This window comes from Amblyomma maculatum, unplaced genomic scaffold, assembly GCF_055883805.1.
Source record: "Amblyomma maculatum isolate TAMU_Amacu unplaced genomic scaffold, ASM5588380v1 scaffold_13, whole genome shotgun sequence".
Lineage (NCBI taxonomy): Eukaryota > Metazoa > Arthropoda > Arachnida > Ixodida > Ixodidae > Amblyomma > Amblyomma maculatum.
In genome coordinates, this window is record NW_028146738.1 from 37,835,665 (window position 1) to 37,845,428 (window position 9,764).

Consider the following 9,764-nt stretch of genomic DNA (forward strand, 5'->3'; position numbering starts at 1 on the left):
AAGCTGACTTGTGTGAACATGCTTTTTCAATGTTCTCATGACCCATTCAGCTTCACCATTAGCTTGAGGCCACAAATGTGTGATCCGATGGTGTCGAAATCCTAACTCTTTCGAGAGTGCAGCAAACTCTCTGCCTTGAAATGGTGGTCCAGTGTCAGTTTTTACCTGTGCAGGGATTCCGAACTGGCAAAACACCCGTCGCAGCAAGGTGACCACATTGTTCGCACTTGTGGAATGTGTGACTTGTACTAGTTGGTATCGCGAGAAGTCATATATTACCACCATAGCGTACTTTCCATCTGTGAACGGACCACAAAAGTCAACCGAAACTTCCTCCAAGGGACCATTGGGTGGTTCAGTGATGGCAAGTGGTTCTTCCTTTGCTTGGGAAACGACTGCTTGACATGGTAGGCAGCTTTTAATCAAAGTGTGTACTTGTTTTTCCATGCCTGGAAACAAAACTTTTTCTCTCAGCATTTGTTTTGTTTTGACAATCCCTTGATGACCCTTGTGGGCGAGCAGCACTGCTTACTTCTGCAGGCTAGTGGGAAGAACTAGGTGCATTCCTCGAAGGATGATGCCCTCAGGTGTTGTTGTTAGTTCAGTCTTTATGGAGGCAAATGGCTTCAGTTCAACTGAGACCCAGCTGCTAGGTGTGGGGTGCTGGATAGCACTGACAAGTAATTGTAGCTGCTGGTCTGCTTCAGCAACTTCTTGAACTGAGAAGGCATTTGGGATGCTGTGGCACTGGATGAAGTTAACGTACTCGTTGGGTACTTTGTCGATGCGGGCATGTATTTTCATCTCAGGAACCGGATGCCTGGAAAGGTAATCGGAAGGGTTGCTACTTCCTGCGGTGGGCTGTACATCAAACTTGTATTGTTGAATGCGTAAAACGAGGCGCTCAATGCGGGCAGATGGTGACAATCTTGGGTCCCCCAGTATGCTCACTAAAGGCTTGTGATCAGTCAGCAAAAGAAAGTGAATTCCACAAAGATAAAGGCGAAAGTGTTCCATTGCCCATACAGCTGCGAGCATTTCACGTTCTATTTGGGAATAGCGGCTTTCAACAGATGTAAGCGCTCTACTTGCATAGGCTATCCCTGCAATGTGTTCACTGACACGTTGTGTGAGGATAGCACCCAGTCCATGTGGACTTGCATCTACTACCAGTTCTGTCGGCTTGGATGGGTCAAAGTAAGCAAGGGTGGATGCATCAGACATGGCTTGCTTGAAGCTCTCAAAAGCATTCTGATGTCGTTCTGTCCACTCCCATGCAACGTTCTTCTATCACGTAATGGCTGTGTGAGGTCGGCTAGATTTCTCAGGAATCTGCCTGAATACTTGAGTATGCCTAGCAGGCTCTTTACTTCTTGCGGTGACTCTGGTGTTTTGATTTGTAAGAAGGCTGCTATCTTCTTGGGATCAGGACGAACGCCGTCAGCTGAGAAAATAAGCCCAAAGAAGTTCAGTTCTCGTTGATGAAAGTGGCGCTTTTTTCCGTTGAGTGTCATTCCAGCTTCTTGGAGTCGCTGCAGAACTGCTCTCAATGAGGCGTCATGCTCAGGTTTTGTTTGCCCAAAAACAAGGATGTCGTCACTAACATTTAGGACAGTGAGCATTTGGCGGATGGTGTTTTGAAAGATTTCAGCCGCACTGCTGATGCCAAAGTTGAGACGTTTGTAGCGAAACAAGCCAACTTGTGTCGAGAAAGTTGTCAGCTTTCTTGAAGAAGTGTCAAGTTCCAACTGGTGATATCCATTCTTCAGGACAAGGTTGGAGAATACTGTTGCTCCATTTAAGGCAACAATGATGTCATCCACTCCCGGACACAAATGTCGTTCACGTTGAATGGCCCTGTTCACAACACGCATGTCAATGCAGATTCGATTTTCATCAGGCTGATGTGCTTTGGGCACAATAACCACAGGGGATACCCACGGTGTAAGTCCGATGGCTGGCTCTACGATGTCTTCTGACAGGAGGCGTTCAAGTTCGTTTTCTGTGGCATCACGTAAGGCAAGCGGAATACGTCTGTGTGGTTGTGTAACAGGTGGGACTGAGTCGTCACAAAAAGGTGGATGTGCTGGTTTTTGTGTTTTCCAACTCCACTAAACAATTTGGGGAATGCTTCCACGACTGACTTGTCACCTGGATTGTCAGAAACTTGGTACGTTATCTTGACAAGCCCCAGGTTGGTTGCTGCTGCGAAGCTTAAGAGTGGTGCACAGTTTCCGGGAATTACAAAAATGTCTTCTTCAGTGCACTTATCTTTGTATCTGATTGTAACAGAGACTGCCCAAAAGTTCAAGTGGAAACAATGATTTGAATGGGAACACTCTGATTGATGTTTCTTGGAGATTCACATTTAGGCGACAGCTCTTGAAGTCATTTTCGCCAACAATTTACACTGTAGCACCCGTGTCGATTACGAAAGTGACTGGCACATTGTTGACAGTGACAATAGCCTTTGGAGATGAACTTGCTTGAGGGGAAGTCATGGCAACAAAAACGTACTCGTGGCTGCTTGGACTGGTGTCACAGGTGGCTGCAGGCTCTCTAGTACTTGAACTCTTCTTACTGCAGGCTAACTGTGTGTCTGAGTCATTGTCACAGTCCACTGCGTGTAATGTTCTCCTGGTTGAGCGACAGAATCGTGCAAAATGACCAACCTTGTTACATGCCTTGCAAGTCTTGCCCCATGCAGCACAACTGGATCGACCGCCTTGGTGAGGCCACTTGCCGCCCCAGTTACTACAATCTGCTGACGAGACACGAGGTCGCTGCGGTGTGCAGGCCTGCCGTGGCATCAGTCGTTCATTTCTTGGGTGTTGGCCATGGTGTTGTCTTTCCTTGTGTACTGCGAACACCGCCGCATTGTTATCGACGCGCTTTTCGATTTCGGACACATCCCGTTCGACATCCTCGAGCATTCGTCCTTGCTTAAGTAAGTCCGGTAACGTGAGGGAATGAAGCATGGCATACTTTCGGAGGCGAGCCGACGTTGTGGCGAGAATGATTTGGTTCTTGACTTCAGAGTCGACGTTCTCTAAGTTACAGTGACGATAAAGCTGTCGGAGGCGTGTAGAAGGCGTCCAGTGACTCACCAACGTTTTGCTGAGCTTGACGAAATTTATATTTTCTAAGTTACAGTGACGATAAAGCTGTCGGAGGCGCGTAGAAGGCGTCCAGTGACTCACCAACGTTTTGCTGAGCTTGACGAAATTTATAGATAGGAAATGTTGAGTTCACTCGCGGCGGAAAATATGCATTCAGTTTCTCTCGACCGGCATCGTATTCTGGCATAGATGTACTCTGCGTGGTTTGGGTCGTGCTTGTAGCCGTCGCACCTTGCGCAGCACTCTCGGGGAGCGAGCGATATACGTCGTAGACTTCTTCACTGACGTAGTGCAGGAGGAGCGCCTTTTTGCGTGCATCTGCCGAGATATCGCAAGCTAAAAGAAAGTTTTCGAACCTTTCTATTCACTTCGTCCATTCGTGACCAATATGGTTGTCGTCGGTAGCGCGCAGGTCAAGACTTGGGAAGGCAGGGAGCACATGTGCCATGGCTACGATTTCCGGTAGCCGCTTGTTGCTGATGGGTGATTGGACGGACTGACTCTTGATGTAGTTGTACTCACATGAGATAAAAGAGCACTTCTGGCACCATCTTAGTGTTCTCGGAGGCTGTGATAGGGTCCGATTGATTAGACTGGGCGAGATACAGATGAAGCGAGCGTGTTAGTTAAGCCGCCATGTTTTTATTCCATAGTGGCCAACAGAGTGGTAATATTCGGCTAGATGCCGATTACAAACACTACATCTGCTGCAACACCAGCTGGTTTCCAACTGGGTTAGTTGGGAATCTGCTAGTTTCAGCTGGGCCTGTTGGTCCCAACAGGAATTCTAGTGGTTTTCAACTGGGCCAGCTGGTCTCAGCAGGAATTGGTCCCAACAGCATCTGTTGGTTTCTGCGAAGGTAGTTGGTCTAGCAAGTGTTGTTTTTCTTCCGGGCTTGATGGTAACGGTAGCATCGTTGGTTTTAGTTTTAGTAAAAGTTTACACAGGTACAATTTGAAGAAATAATTTTATTAGCACTCAATAGTCCCAGCTGGCATCCAGCTGCTGAGCAATTTGGCATTCAGTATGCTGGTCAGTTGCGTACTTCATTATTTGCAACGAAAGCTCTAATATTAGCAACGCACTAGTACGTAAAATTATGTTATATTTTTTCTGCTGCCGTAAGCAGCATAATGTGATATAAAATTAAGATTGCGTGAGTTAGTTCCGTAGGTAGTAAACCGCATTGACAGCAGCATGGCGGCGCCCAGGAGCCGTCGTACACAAATGGAGGAGCCTTAGTCGTACACACGTGCACGGCGCGACTTGTTGATTTGACATATGTGGTGAGTGAGCGTTATGTTTATTTGAAGAAACTCGTGTTAGCGCCTATTCTTCACAAACTTGCTCTGAAGTCGAAATGGTTCATCAGTTGTTCTCTAGGCGAGAGGAAGACAACACTTTGGCTGTCATCGCATGGCGAAGACGGATACCTATCAGCAGAGCAGCCCGATGTACGTATTCGTGTGCTTCATATCTGCGCGTTAAGAAACCGGAAGAGGTTGTTTTGTTTGTTCATTAAATGTGTTCTACAGTTAAACGAGAGCACGCGACCATATCAGCTATCAAGATTTCTCTGAAAAGATGGCAATCACGCAGCTGTTTTCATGACGTTCGAGGTTTTTGTCGCTGCTTTCCGGAGCTCGTCTCGAGAGTCGGCCTCATGAAACTCAGCGCGGCCATTAGCGGTACGACTATTCTGGTATTCGACGTCGTCGGCATGCTTAACGCCTTTGATGGTTCGAGTCATGCCAAATCAAGAGTGCCATATCGGCTTGCGATTCATGTGTCCAGGCCATCATCCGCAACTTTCGTTGCTCTACCGTGGCATTATTTTTGCCGTGCAGTTAAATTACCAATTTATTTGCTTTAGCGCGGACATAAATTTTCGCGCTGCTGTATCTCCACGATATGCAGTAAACAGCGTGATCTGAAGCAAAATAATTCCCTGCCGAGCTAGTGCTCGATCAAAAACGGCATTAAATAAAGATGAAGTCAGTGATCAAATTGCCTACCAGTTGTGCATTGAACTTATAGCTTATGGTTAGGCTGATCTAAACGTCGGCTTTTTGTGCATGTGATATGCTGGAAATTTGCATTTTCTAATTTAACTTTCCACTTCATGAAATTATTTAGCTAAAGTTCTGGTGTGAGTAACATAATTTTTTCTGGTTTTCTATTTCAGCCGCGCACCATCGAAGGGCTGTTTGAAAGATGTGGACGGAGTGGCGATGCTGTTTATGATACTAAAGCTTCGAAGAAAATACAAAACAGAAGAAGCCACTGTTCTTGAAAGCTGTGCGTGTACCCCGTCGGTACTGAAATGAATGTTTTTGGCTTCTTTTATATTGCGTCTTCTATATTGCTGCACCTGAAAAGCAGCACTGTGCAGTGTGTTTCTTGCTGGTACAATTTGTTTGCACATTTGGGGAGGCCGCAGCATGTTCCGCTGGCTGCTGCTGAGCCCAGCAGCAGCTGGGACCTGGGACAAACACCAGCTGGTCCAAGTTGTAGCTGGTCCCAGTTGCAGTTGGTCCCTGTTGCAGTTGGTCCCAATAGCAGCTGGTCCCAGCTGCAGTTGGGAATTTTCCAAAAATCCAGTTGAGTTGGGACTAGCTGATTCCCAACTGGAAATTTTCACTTGGGTTGGTTAGTTCACGGATTGGTTTTTTGCAGAGTACAGAAAATTTGAGTGGCGCTGAAAACAGCACTTCAACGCCTGCTCGTTTTTCAATTTTCTTCAGGTTGTGGGAGGTCTGATGAATATGAGGAATTACCGATACATTTCTGCCAATCCGCTGTCCGCTGGTATCTTCCTGGCTGTCTGACTGCCGTGTTTTGTTTTTTTATTTTTCTGGAGCATGCCTTCAGCCACAGACACCACTAGTGATCCAGGGTACCGGGAATCAGGCAGCCCTCTAATCTGTAGTGCTGCGCATTCTTGCATCATCTGCTCACATTAACTTTTTAGCCCAATTGTCAGACAGTGCTTGATAATGCCTCTCTTTACCAGCTTAGAATGCGCTGACACAGCTGATAGTAGGGCTTCTTTTTGCGCGGTGATCATTACCCCAGCAGATGTGATTGTTATAAAATTTTAGTCGTAGATCTAAGAACTCAACAGAGTTCTCGTCAGGAAGCTCATGCATCAAAATTAATTGGGTTAAATTCTGCTTGAAGATGTCAAGCACACTTCTAGCATTAAAAGTCAGCGTTAGCGTTGCCAATGAGGATCAAAACATCGTGCACAAATAAAAAATTTTCAATACGCTCGAACTTGTTAAGCTTTTTTCCATGTTCCATCTTGTTTTGCGAGGAAGAGGTCGCTAAGGACAGGGGCTATGCAGGAACCAATACAAGTCCCACGCTTTTGCAGGTAAAGACCCTTGTCCCAGTTGGCCAGTGTTGAGCGCAAGTAAACATCCAGCAGTTATAAAGACCCACCCACACTCACTCCAGAACTGTTCTGAAATGAAACGGCTCCGAGCGCGTCAATAGCCTGTTCAACACACACTAGCAGTTCATCTTGTGGCAAAGAATAAAAAAGGTCTTTGATGCCAATTGAAAATGCCAGCACATTTATGTGTTTATTCTGCCCCAGATAGTCAACAACCTTAGCGGACTTTTTAATAAGATAGGAGTTATCTATTTTGAGCAATGGCAATTTTTGCTGCTAGAATTGCGCTAAACATTTCTGGCATGTGTCTCTCTCCGAGATTATAACGCGAAGCGGGCATTGTTCCTTGTGCGTTTTGGCAGAAAAGAACATATCCCGGCACAGTTTGCGTCTTTCTTGAATTTGCTTCACGAGGTTCTCCAACTCTAAACGTTCGCAAAACTTTTTTGGCGTTGCCTTAGCTTTTTTGAGATATCCTTGGTCCTTTTTGAGGAAATTGCAGTCGATAGCTTGCGAAGCTTTCTCCCGAAACAGGCCTTGAGGCAATACTGCAAAACCCCCCTCTTTATCGGCTGTCAAGGCACACAGGCGGTTGTTGCAAACAACAGCTGACACTTGTTTTAACGACACGGTCCGCTTTGGTCGCACTGAACGTTCGATCATGTCCACAGCTTGGGAAACACAGCTACTCTTCTCACTTTCCGGAGCCAGCCTGGTGACCTGACGGACCATCCCTAGTAGCTCCGGGCAATTTTTCTTAGGCTCAATCGCGCACTTTGGCTCAAGCTGGAGGACACGAAGATTGTCCTCAGGAATATGGGCACTTCTTTCAGTGTCAACGGGGTTGTAGGCGCTCACCTTCTTCTTGATGGGTTGAAGTGCTCGAAGCTGAGGTAGCAGAAACTACCAAAGCCCCTCCATCGCCTGTAGAAGTGTTCGGCGGAACTCCTGCCACAATCATAGAACCTTCTGATCTGACGTAGATCCAATTCTCAGGAAGTTGAGCTTAAAAAAGGCACCTTTAATTTTGCTAGCACTCGGTTCAAACTTGTAAAAATAAATATCCGATTGGACACCGTGATCGCCATTCGGCAGTGAATCGGAACAATGTTGGCAAGCCTCTTTTTTCATTCATTACAAGAAGAGCTGCTCCCAGAAGGGGGCCAGCTCAAACGTAGAGCTATCCTCGCTGTCTAGGTTGAGGCAAAATATGAAAGTGGAAGTGTTTACTATTTTATGCAAGGCGACCAAAGCTTGCCATGTGTTTGAACCGGTATGAATTGAAAATTAACGCATTTGCAGGTGTTTAGAAGCCTTGCTGGCCTTCAATGCTTCATACTGATAGTCAAAACAAAGGAGAGGGAAGGTTTGTTTTTCTTGACGCGCATTGCGCTGCCTCTTAATGCTTTGTTTGACTGTTCTGATCTATATTTAACCAGCCAAAGGACGAAACACAGGGAAGAAGAGGACAGGACCAGGCTGGACAAGGAAAATGAACCCTCACCAACTTGCCCAGTCGTCAACCTTGTTGACTGTTCTGATGTTTCACGCAGGAACAGAGTCTCAATCTATATTCAACTGAATTTATAGTTCACTCTGCAATCGTAAGGAACATGAGCATTAGCGAGCTCCAGATCTCGATCAAGGCACAACGTTTGGGAGGCATGATAGTAACCAGGTGGACGGCTGCTGTTCAACTAGATCAAAATTTTGATTTAACTTCAATAGGGGACTGCTGGCCGTGTTCAACCACCTCGCTAAGTCTTCTTTCATTGATCTTCATATATGATACGCTCAGTCAGAAACAAACAATTTAAAAATGTATAGAAAAAAAGACAGGCGCAAAAATATAGTGATCAGAGCCTCGAACATTCATCATTTAGGCATGTTGTATATCATGGTGTGGATTTTTAAAGACACCATGAGAGGTTACCCACAGAGGTAAGAAAAATCCCATGACACATCGGCATGAAGTTGCTCGCCCCGCACCGCAAAAATGCTTAATGCGCATCATCAACATCGGAAAAATCGCCGATTAAACATGATGCGTCTCCTTCCTCCTCTCAACTCAGACACACCCATGCGAGGCAAAACATGAAGAAAACAGACTCAGGCGATAGCGAGAGTATCGCCGTCCCACTGGGCCCGCCCACCTGACTTGGGCACGCCCATGTTTAAACGCTCATCCAGATTTCTTGCACTACGTAAGAGGCGCAGATACGGCTGTGAACAAGAGGTGTTATTTTGAAGCTATTTTGTACGCGAAAAGTAGCTTTTAAGAATTGCTCGTGTGTTATAACGTCTACGCACAGCTTTAAATTTCACTCTTTTACTTATAAAGTTCATCTGACAGATATGTCTCACTAGAATATTATTTCGGGGTAACCTTACAGAACCTTACAGGTGCACTGGGTAAGAATTAAAGGTGTCCTGTAACGAGAAGCAACCGCGCTGCATTGACAAACAGGGGCGCTTGACTAAAATCAGTGCTGAAATATCCCCCCCCTCTCACCGCCAAAAATTATATGGAGGTATCACCGGTAGCATTTTGTAGTTGAGTTTCAGATTTAGAATAGTCATCTCTGATAATAAGCCACACCTACATTCACTGCCAAATGGCGATCATGGTGTCCGATTGGATATTTATTTTTACAAGTTTGAACGGAGTACTGGCAAAATAAAGGTGCTTTTTTTTAAACTTAACCGCCTCAGAATGGGATGCAGCTTTTGATGCCGAAGAAGCTCCATGCTCCTAATCAGAGCATGGATTCTGGAACCGATTATTGTTTCCTGGCTTGAAGAAGTGCCATTTGCTTGCCCTAATTTGGTAACAGCAAGTTTAAATGCCGCGGTGATGTCAGAGCACGTTAAATAATAAACAATAATTGGTTCACAGGAAGGGAAAAGCGCAGTATTGGCCAAGCTTGTTTCTGAGCCCACCTAAGCCGCGCCGAAAAGAAAGGTAGGAAGGCGGGAGCGAAAATGACAAGAGAGAATTATGAGCCATGGGGGAGGGCTACGGAGTAATTTTTACCATCTGGGGATTTTTACGTGTATTGACATTGCACAGCCTACGGAAGCCTCTTCTTTTGGCCTCCCCATGTGGTAGAAATTGTTGCGGAGCCCTTCACTGCGGCATCTCGTTCGCTCATTCTTCTTTCCTTCCCACCTCGCTCCCTTCCCTTACGGCTCAAGTCAGGTGTGCACCGAGAAGCTTGAGAGATACAGCGTGTTTCCTTTCAAATAA

At 45.9% G+C, this 9,764-nt stretch overlaps 1 pseudogene; it reads right to left on the reverse strand.

Annotated features, from left to right (window-relative positions):
• Positions 1 to 528: 528 nt before the first annotated feature.
• Positions 529 to 3,567, reverse strand: LOC146172587 (uncharacterized; annotated as a pseudogene).
• Between the last annotated feature and the right edge of the window lie 6,197 nt (positions 3,568 to 9,764).